This window comes from Thalia democratica, chromosome 3 (genome assembly GCF_965202585.1).
Source record: "Thalia democratica chromosome 3, ktThaDemo2.hap1.1, whole genome shotgun sequence".
In the NCBI taxonomy this organism is placed as follows: Eukaryota; Metazoa; Chordata; class Thaliacea; order Salpida; family Salpidae; genus Thalia; species Thalia democratica.
The window spans coordinates 80,175,523-80,187,417 of NC_139167.1; the positions used below are offsets into that span (position 1 = coordinate 80,175,523).

Consider the following 11,895-nt stretch of genomic DNA (forward strand, 5'->3'; position numbering starts at 1 on the left):
AAGTCATACACCAGGATACAGTTGAATACAGTTTAAAGTCATGTCCAGGACATGTGCAAGACAACTAAATAAATTTCCTAAAATAATTAAACTATAAAAGTTAAATTTTAACCACAACACAACTTGTTAAGTTTTTCCACTACAAGTTAAAAAATCTACGGAAAAATTGCTGTCCTGGATTTGTTTCGTTCGAATCATCGTTTTGTGAATCAGTTGCACGAGATGGTAGAATATTACATCTGAAATAAAAACTAATGTTTTAGATTGACGTTATTTTCCATTTTGAAAAATCAAACTTTTAATGTATCATGTTCCTTAGAGATTTTAAAGAAGATTCTTTTTATTAAAAACGTTAATAAAAAAAGATATGTTGACCAAGTTTTCAAGATAATGAATTTTAAATAAATAAAAAAATGTTAAGAAATATATTTTAAAATCAGCTAAAAACATTAATTAAAATGGTAATTGTTTCACATTAGCAACTTACGGTTCCAAAGTTACTTCTTCGTAATTATCTTCAACCTCAACAGTCTTCTTGGGCGGGAGGAGGTCTTCCAGTTGCTTCAATACTTTCTCATCCTTCAACTCAACTGGTGGAAAAACTACAACGAACTTTACAATCATCCTTCCGTTTATCAGCGGGTTTCTGTGCTTCGGCATTCCCTCCTCGTTTATGTATTTCACCATGCAGCCGTCTTTGATGTCACCTATGAAAGTTTATTCACTTAATACTGTGATTTGTTTTACATTTTTTAGATTGATAAGAGTGTTTAATAACTTAAATTTAAATGCTGGTTAGACCTTTTGGCCTGTTTAATTTTTATGTTTATTTTTCTTTCTCTTCATTTTATCATTAGTAAACTGAAATATTTTAACTCGTAAACAACAGCATTATTCAGATGTTGTTAAAAATTAATAATATATCATACTACTTCAAAATATTAATTTCAACTAAATTAGAAAAAACAAACAACAACATACAGGGTCCGTTTGTGACAAGAAGTTTTCTTCCATCCAGAGTCTTTATGACGCGCTGGAACCCAGTGAGAGCCTCACTTAAGGAAATATCAATTTGCAAGTGCAGGTCCATGTTGTTCCTCGTGTAAACGTCGTGGGGCTTCTGCTTCAACCCGATTATGACGTCACCTGCGATCTTGCCGGGCTCCTCGTCTCCCGCGCCCGTGAACTTGACCGTGTGACCCGTTTTCATTCCTGTTGAAGTACAAAAATGTTATGTTTTGTTTTGAAACAATAAAAACTACTTGAGAACTTTGTTTGAGAATTCAATTGAATTTAATGAGCTTTATGAACTTAATCTGCTCAAATTGTAAAAACTCGGAATAATTTTTGGTAATTAAATGGTTTGATTATCTCATACAAGTTATTTATGTTTTTATTGTAACCAATTATTAAAAAAGACACATTTATTTATTTATTTTAGCTTAAAATATTTTCGAAAAAAAAACCGTGTGTGAAATATAAATGATAACAAAACAATGTTTCACTCCTATATTCGGATATAGAAAATCATCAGTTGTTGTAAATAATATACAAACCTTATTCAAATAGAATATCCCAATATAGGAGTGAAACGTTGTTTTGTTGATAATAAACTGCAAAACTAAATAATAAATAAAAATATCCTCATAGCTAATTAAATGAAAACTTAAATTGTTTGATTTAAAACAAACTACAATGATATAAATAAAAATATAAGTTTTAATAAAAAATAAAACCTTTATCAATATGAACTTCAATGATTTTGGGTTGGGTTAGAATCTTTTTTCCATGACAATTCTTGCATTTGTTAACGATAATCTTTCCTTCACCGTTGCAAAAATGACATGTTTGTTGTATCTAAAAACATGCAATATTAAAATATAGGTTTACATTAGTACTTCATAATTCAAAAAACTTCATCAGTGTTCTTACAAAAAAAATATTTCTGAACAGACATATATTTAAACTGTTTAGATCATACAATAAAGTACTAATGATTATAAACAAAAACATTATATATACATAATACAATACTAAAACACTCACCCGTCGAACCATGTTCATTCCCAAATTCTGATAGATGAACCTGACACCCTGACCATCGCAGTGCCTGCAACTTCTAACGTTGCTACCCCCTCTACCGCTGCACTGCTTGCACACAACCTTCCTGTTTATTTTCAGTCGTCTGGTGGCGCCGCTGTACATTTGCTCCAACGATACCTTCAGCTCGTGCATGACGTCCGCTACCTTCGGCGGTCCGCGTTGCCCACCCACTTTAAAAAAAACAAAAGTTAAAATGAATACCGATAACTACATAACTACCAAAAGTTTTTGATTATGAAACTTGATCATATTGTAAAATCAAAGTACTTTTAAAATAACTTACTACTAGGATATCTATAAACAATTGCGTTTGAAAACAAACATTTATCATAGAACTACTTGCCATTTTAAAGTATAAAATGATACCAGAATCGCTTAATTTTCTCAATACTTTTATATTCTTTTTAAAGTTTTTCCGGCATTAAAATCAATAACTTACTTCCACCAAAACCGAACAAGTCGAAAAAGTCCGTTGGTTCCTGATGTTGGTTCCCGCCTCCTTTCTTCAGCGCTTGCTCGCCCCCCTCGTCGTATATTGCTCTCTTCTCCTCGTCCGACAAAACCTCGTACGCGTAAGATATTTCCTTGAACTGTTGTATATGTTTGTTTGAAAAAGAAAATATAGAAGTAATGTGATATAAGTAAAGGATATTTCCTTGAACTGTTCGAAACTTGTTTGTGAGACAAGTTGCTTAAAGTATAAAATAGATTTAAGTAAGAAAATATCCTTTAACTGTTGAAGTTTGTAGTGTTTGTGAGATTAAAATTACAAGATATGGCATTTTAATTTAAAAATTTAATATAAAATAAATTTTCTGAACCGTTATATATTAGTTTTCTAGATGAAAGTTATTCTATATTGCACTGTGTAAAAAATGTAAAGGTTAAATTTCTATTAGAAATGAAAAGCGAATACTTAAATAAATTATATAATGTTTAAGTAAGATTTTTATACTCTAACAGTGGAAACTTAACAGCATTCAAATCTAAAGATAGTCAAAAATGCATTATTTTTCTAAAAAGTACTATATTCAAATTTTAGTGATACTAAATATTTTAAATCAAGTAAAGTAAGTTATTGAACTGTCAACGTAGAACCAATAGAATACCTTCTAAGAAGCTTGATTATTTCCCGGGTTCTTATCAGGATGAAATTTCATGGCCATTTTTCTGTAAGCTTTGTTCAATTCAGCATCAGTTGCTGTTCTAGTTACACCGATTTAATAAAAATATACTAATCATTATAAATATAAAGTTTAATTAAAACCTCAACTTAAACGAGTTACGGGAAGCTCAATAATCAAGCTTCAAGATAAAGTATACTTGAAATTTGAATTAAATTACAAACGATATTTATTCAAACTGCTTAAAGCACATTATTTTAATAAAAATATACTATTCATTAAAAATATAAAGCTTCATTTAGACCTCAAGTTAAACGAATTATGAGTTACTTCATAATCAAGTATCACAAAATATACTTGATATTTAAATTAAATTATAAACGAGATTCATTAAAATTGCTTTGAGCACATTTTTTTGATATAAATATGCTATCTATTAAATAACATAATGATAAAACTAACAATTTAGTCTAATGTTATCTTACTTAATACTTAAGCTAAGAGCTATTAATTACATTGATACTTGTAAAATCCAGTTTATAATGCTTGTTGATTTGTGTAGAACTTATTTATAAAACAACACATCAAACTAGTATTAAAGAGAACCTTTAGTTACAATAAATATGTGAGTAGACATTTATTAGGACACTAAAATTTAGCTATATAAATGACAAACTATATCAACACGTATCAAAATACTAATGAAATTATTAGTCAAAGTAATTTGTTTTATAAACTTTTAAAGATTTAAATACATCAATATACTTTATAAAAAAGTAATTTTTGTCTAAAGACCATACCAACTGTAGTCATTGAAATTTATGCAAACTTTTATGCTATAAAATTGAATGATAATGAACAAGTATAACTTTTTTTCGGAAGATTTTTCTTTTTATTTTAAACTTGCCAATAATTAAAAATAAACATTTCCGTCGTTTCTGGCGGAAAATTTTATGCTAAAAAACACCAAAAAATTTATCAAAACGATAAAAAATAAGATTTATTTCACGATACTTTCTTATGGCAAATTTGAGCCGGAAAATTAATTTTATCACGTGGTTTCTCTTCTCTCGCTTTGAAAATTTTAAGCTTGTTTTAAACTTTTGGCTATAACTTTTTTAAACTTTGTTTTATTTTAGAATAGATTTTACTATCGATTTCAGCACAAAATTCTGCTTTAAAAAACACCAAACACTTTATAAAAATGATGAAAAATAGACAAAATGGAAGTTTGAAACTTCAAAGCTTTGAGTTTGAACTATTTGGTTTTTGAACACGTTTGAAACTTGTATGCTTTTGTATGATATGAGTTAGAAATTGAAACACATAGCAGGCACTAGCATCTTCATAACAAATACCACTGCTATATTCCTAATTTCCGCTTTAAACCTTCATTTTAGTTCAAAGATTTACATTTTTAACCATTAACTAACTGCTTAAACAAAAAGTATTCTACAAGAGTCTAAAATTAAGTCGTGTTGCTAATACTATTACATTAAGCTTGTGATTAATTAGTGAAGTTTTTTCTCAATAACTTTTTGTAGAAACTTATTGGTTTGTGTACTTATTATTAAAACAATACTTCACTCTAGTATACATAGTTGCAATAAGTATGTGAATAAACATTTATGCAGACATTAATGCTTAGCTTAACTTCACAACTCACTATTATCAATTTGGTCGTTATTTTGTACAAGAACTTATTTTTACATGACTTAAGTTTAGCATTATTTCTTAATTTAACAGTTTAATACTAATAAAACAATTAAGTTTCGACATAAACACAAAAACACTTCATCAAGTTTATAAGTAAGTGTACATACTTCTTAAAACTTGACAATTTTTTTTTTCAAGTGTGCACTGACAAACTTATCTATAAGACTTGACTGTGTATAGTCAAATAACTTGCTAATGTATACTTTTAATACTTTTGAGTAGTATTGTTCACTTAGATAATCTGTTCAAAACAGTAATAAATTCAAGTTATTCAAAAGTAGTTAGACACTTATTTAGATTTAAGTGGGTCTTTTAATAAACTCTTAATGTTTTAACACAATGAACTGTTGAAAACTTAGAAAGATGAACTATCATCAATTCATAATACTGTGCTGTTTAAACTATATACAAAAACCTGCACATTTCACTTATCATGTAACTTACGTAAAAACTAAGCTAAAATCTATCATGATTTTTAAAATGTTATCATTCTTCAAAAGTTAATATGTGTGAACTTGTTGCTGTATATAGATTTTAACTAAAGTTATTTCCTTTTATCTTGGTTATTTCAGTATTATTTATCTGGTTCAACTAACGTATAATTATATCTTTTTATATACATAAACTATTTTATGTTTGTCATTTAAAAAAGTGATAAAACTAACAATTTAATCTAATGTTATCTTACTTAATACTTAAGCTAAGAGCTATTAATTACATCGTTAGTTATTTAAATCTAGTTTATAAAGCTTGTTGATTTGTGTAGTACTTATTTATAAAACAACACTTCAAACTAGTAGTAAAGAGAACCGTTAGTTGCAATAAATATGTGAGTAAACATTTTTTAGGACACTAAAGTTTAACTTTACAAACTATATTAACACGTATCAAAATACTAATGAAACTATGAGTCAAAGTAATTTTTTTATAAACTTTTAAAGAACTAATTACATCAATATACTTAATAAAAAAGTAATTTTTGTCTAAAGACCATACCAACTGTAGTCATTGAAATTTATGCAAATTTTTATGCTATAAAATTGAATGATAATGAACAAGTAAAACTTTTTTTTGGATTTTTTTTCTTTTCTTTTCAAACTTGCCAATACTTACATATAAACATTTCCATGTTTTCTGGCGGAAAATTTCATGCTACAAAACACCAAAAAGTTTATCAAAACGATGAAAAATTAGGGTTTTTAACATTTAATATTCACGATACTTTCTTATGGCGAATTTAAGCAGAAATTTTGTTTTATCACGTGGTCTCTCTTTATTTATTTTTATAACTTTAACCTGGTTTTAAACTTCTAGCTTGTTTTTTTAAACCTTGTTTTTTTTTGCAAAATTAAATTTTACTATCATGTCGAGCACGAAACTCTACTTCAAAAAACATTTTCTTCTTTACATCTTTTAAAGGTGGTTGAAGTTTTGTTTGAATATCAACAACTTTTTTATTGTGCAGCATTTTCAAATGCAAGTATACATTTCAGTAAAAGTATATGTTAGATTGAGCTGATTTAGTATCCATTTTTACTTTAACATTGGATATTGTACAGATAATTAAGCCTAGACCAACTGTTTTTTTTTTCGTTGTTACATAAGATTTATCATTTTTCAAGCTGAAAATAATATGCAATTAAATTACTATGTTTATATTTAGTAAGCAACAAAGTAGACTTGAAGTTTTTTAAAGCAAGTATAACGTTTTGAATAAAATTGTTTTACGTTTGATTAACACAAGCATTAAAGTAAGCTACTTTTGATTTTTAGAAAACCTAAAAATATTTTGCACTTATGAGTTTTCAATCTAAGTAGTAATATCAATGATAAGCATTATTGGATTTATTTTTTTATTTTACAGTTAAAAGTACGCAGAAGTAACTTGATAATAGTCAATGAAGCCTCGTGAAAATTAAGCCTAATAGCAAAATAAAATTTATCTTACATACATTTTGCTACGAACTTAAATTTTCACTGTTTTGTAATAGTATACTTTTCTCAATACTTTGAGTATTATGGTAAGTATAAAGTATTTAAATAAAACAAATTTTCTATTCGAACCACGCTGAAAACTTACATAGGTGTGCTTCTGAATCTAAAACGTTTTGTACTGTTGCTGTTTCTACTTGGAAAGTTTAGTTGTATCAATAATGCCAGCATAAATGATTTAAATGAACACCAACAATATAATAAAGTAAAATACATCTCCATTTTGAAATATTTGACTTTCACAGAGAAAGAAATCATTTTGAAACGAGTTCTTTAGCAACAACCATGAATTCAGTGTAAGTAATGTCTTCAATAGCTTTATGTGAAAGCAATTGATAAGTTTTAAGCAATAAATAAATTTAAAGTTTATAAAATGTTAGTGTTTTTTGTTTTTCATAAACATTATATAAAGTTTGCAGTAAATAAAAAGCTCTCTTAAAAGTTTAATTACTTTTAAGTAAACTATTTATACAACGCGTTAACTTGTTTTTTGATTCACAAATTTTTTCCAATAGTCATATCAGACGTTTTGGATAATATTTCGAACAAATTCTAAAACATAAGCAACTAAATAGTTTGTTCTTTTTTCTGACGTGTTAAATAACAACTTTTACTAACTTCCCTTTTAAAACCTTTAAGTTTATTTGAAATTTTAATGAGATTTTATAGTTATTTCTACGTAATCTTTGTCAGACAGAAAGCTTACAAATTGGAGGTTTCGTTTTTTTAACTTCAGTCGAATTGTTGTTAGTTGTTGGAAAAGTTTTGATCGTGGTAGTTGTTTGGAAGACTAAATGATTTATACATAGCTAATACGTTTATAAAACTTTTATATCTGTCCTTGATATCATTTGGTCTTCGTTACTGGGTTTTGTATTTGGTTTTGTTAGTTATGCTTATCTTGTACCAAGTTGTGGTATGAAAAGTAAAAGTTTTTATTTGTAAGCGTATTTTATTGAGTTTTTATTAAGTACTATTAAGTTTAAAATCTTAATTTGTTTTAGTTTAGCTCCTTTGTTGTTTCAAATACCTTTCAAACTTGTATCTGTTTGCATGTTGTGAGTTAGAAACAATCAGCAGATACTAATATTCAAACTATGTTCATAACAAAAAGAATTTGTATAAACAAATAGATATTAAATAGAACCTTTAGTAATAAGTGTGTGAAAAAATGTTTATCCCCACACTAAGGTTTAGCTTAAGTTTCCAAACTAGATTAAAATATATCAAAACATCAATGAAACTGTTAGGCAAAGTAAAAAATCTTTAATAAACTTTTAATGAACTAGTTACATTCGAGGTCAACGAACAAATATATTTATTGAAATATACAAACACTTTTACTTTATTTATTCAACAAACAAAACTCAAACAAGTTGATTATTTTAACACAATACTTCAACAAGTTTTTTTAATTTATTTATAATTTTTAGGTTTGTTTTTGTAAACTTCTATTAGTTTAAATATTCAACTCCATAAACATTTCGAGACAATTACATTTATATTAACAACATTAAGTTTACCTAATAGATAGAACCAAGCTTTATCTGGAAACTAGACTGAACTGTAAACATGAAAGTTTATGCAAATTTTCAAGCATCAAAATTCAATAAAAATGAACATTTAACTATTTTTTTAACTTGCCTATACTCAAAAACTAATGTCTCGATCATTTCGGCCACACAATTTTGTGCAAAAAAAAAACCAAAAACTTTAAGTAAACGATAAAAAATCAGAATTGTTAGAACAAGTGCGTTAACATTTTTCATGAATAAAACAATACTATTTAGCTTTTAGTCTTATAATTTTCAGATTGTGATTAGTTCAACATGCACAATACTTTATTTACTTAGATCGATAAATCCAATACAATCTAAAGTCTTTACTTTCTAATAAACCCATATAGTTCAATTAATAATATATAATTCAATGTTAACAAGTATTATAAATTGTTATGTCTAACTGTGATTAAACTAGAGTAATGCCATAACTAACTTTCAATTGACCTTTATAAGCAAAACAATTAAAATATGATTGAATACTTAACTGGTAATTTATTTACGAGACACACTTAGTATTGAAAATTATGTAGTAACATAACTAGTTGAATTACAATACAATGATACTGATAAACATAATAGAAAAGTAAGCTGAAGTGTTAGTTATAGAATAATACCAGAGTTATCTACTACAAAATTGTATCATTTGTAGTACGCAAAACACAGGATACATACTATAAAACATAAAACTTTACTTTCAATTCAAATGTTGTAATATTTAATATTGAGTCGAAAACAAACACCAAAATTAAATAGACAAAAAAAGACCTTTCGTTAGTATGATAATGCATACAATTTGTAGAACTTTGTGTAGACAATTTAAGACGTTTATTATTAAAAATTTTACTTGATTTACTTGAAAAACAGTTTAATCTTTTAAATTTATAGTTAAATACACATGTTGTCTGTGATATGAAACTAGAAACAATCACATAAACCAGCGCAACAACATGATAATTAAATATTAAGATTTGATTGTAATTTAAAAATTAGAATCCTTTATACGCAACAGTAAAATATTTAAGATCTAATTGCCATATATGTTTGTATCTGCTAGTTTAATTAAGATACACCTTATCCAATACTTATTATGTACATACAATTAGTCTTACTTGAAACAAATTAAATAATTTGTAATCCAAAAGATTATATCCATATACAACTAAAGTGTAATTAAAAATTACTAAGTTTATACTGTATGAGACTACAGGGTGATGACGTAATAATTGTAAATATGCAAAAATAAAAATTATTACAAAATTACCTGAAAACTGTGGACATAAACGGTATTTTGTAAGAGTCTAATTTAAAAGATGTCCAAACATTTGTTATACAATTTAAGACGTAAATACTTACTTATGTAAATGGAAAATTTTAGCTTAGTTTAACCATTGTTTTTCTCTTTGAAGCCTAACGACGCTTAAATATCAGTAAGTAATCTACTAGTGTAACTCAAACAAATGATACAAGAACTGATTCATAGAGTAACCGGCACCAAAGTAGTGTAAATTGGGATTAGTTAAGTAATTATTTTCCAATAAGAGGTAAAACATGAAAAAAAGCTGGTTTAAAGTATAATTAAACACTAAACTAAGAATTTATTTGCTGTTTATGAGACTTGGTAACTTGAATTAATATAACTTTTCGAATTGATATAGAATGATACTGATAAAGTAAACTACAACGTAAAACTGTTGTGTTACTTTTTAGTAGTTCGAATTAGTTATAGATATATACTATTAAACATTTCACTTTTAAATTAAACATATCTGTTAATAGCACTAAAACTCAGTTCAGTCTTTACTTAACTTTGAGCTATAAGTAGAACTAAATTACTTAACAACATACAGTACAAACAAAACAATAAAGCTAAGGCTGTTTAAATAATAACATAAATTAGATAGAAGACTTTTATAGGTAAACTAACTGGTATGTACAACTAGCAAGTTTATGAGACAAAATACAATAGAATGATATTAATAAATCAATTTACAATAAGTGAAGTGTTATATATAGAATAATAAATTGATTGTCTACTCCAAAACTATACCATTTGGAGTACTACATCAATGTTATATACTATAAAACATAAAACTTTACTGTAATTCAGATGTTTTTAATATCAAACATACATATGGATACTCACAAGTGTATAAGAGAAAAATAACATACTAAAAGAACTTGCGTAACTACTCGTACATCAAACAAAAAACTAATTAGGTGCCGACCAGCATAAGGACGCGGCCTAAAGGACGGCTTTCGTTATTTGTGCAAAAGTCCCGGGAGCAAGAGTTCCTCCGGAGGAGGAACTCGCAGCGGAAGGGACTTATGCACAAATAACGAAAGCTGTCCGCTACCACTTTAACTCAAAACCGAACTACTTCTTAGAGCTCAGTACCACACTTTTATCTGGTTTGGCTGTCAGGCTTACTAACTGGGCTCCAAGCGTAATTAGGTTTTTAAGAAAAAATGGTTGGGAGTAAAAGTGAAAAATTTTTCGCCGGCGGAGCCGGCGAAATGCCTTTAAAATAATTTTTTGTATCAATCTCAAAAATTTTCACGCCCATTTTCGATTTAGGGAATTCCCCCTAATGTGAAATTTTGTGTGGGGGACCCTAATAATTTAGTGCGTACCTTACGCGGGTGCGTACTTCTTAGACCGCGTACCTTATAGACATTAATAGCACGTTGTTACAAACTAAAACGACGGCTGCAGTTCTAACGTCGCTTCTGATTGGCTAATATATTACAACTTTTAATAAATTTAACTTTGCAGTAATAAAACTTGTATTTCATTTTACTTTTATGTATTTTGGTTTATCACTTCACCTCATAATGTTATGAATGAAAACATATACAGAGCCTTACAACTGCAGCCGACCCACTTAAAATATGGCTTAACTTACCTTACCTAATTACTAACATATTTAAATTTAAACAACCCCTGTCAAAAACTATATTGTTTAACCAATAAAACAAAAGTACCACTTGAGTTATTACACAATGTTATAAACAATCCAAAAGGAATATTAGTGATTTTATTTTTTAAAAAGTTTTTGACAGAGTTTGTTTAAATAAAATAGTTAACATGCTTGTATACCATATAAAAAACAAACTTTTATTATTTATCAACATAGTCTTTGTTTAGAGTCTTTATTGTGACACTATCTACTAGTATAAATGATGAAACTACCAAAAAACACTACATTGTATCAAGTTTGAGATAAAATAAACACCTATGTTAATTTAAAATGTCACAATACAAATTCCAGACAAAGGCTACTTTAAACTATTAGTAGTGTCTATATAACAATCATATGTAGTCAGATAAAAGTCTGGTTTTGTCAGCTAGTCACAGTTTGTTTAGCATAGCTCTGTAAAACACTAAAGGGTTATCAACA

The 11,895-nt window shown here is 27.4% G+C and overlaps 1 pseudogene; it reads right to left on the minus strand.

Annotated features, from left to right (window-relative positions):
- Positions 1–483: 483 nt before the first annotated feature.
- LOC145832589 (dnaJ homolog subfamily A member 1-like) lies at positions 484–3,323 on the minus strand (annotated as a pseudogene).
- Positions 3,324–11,895: the final 8,572 nt, after the last annotated feature.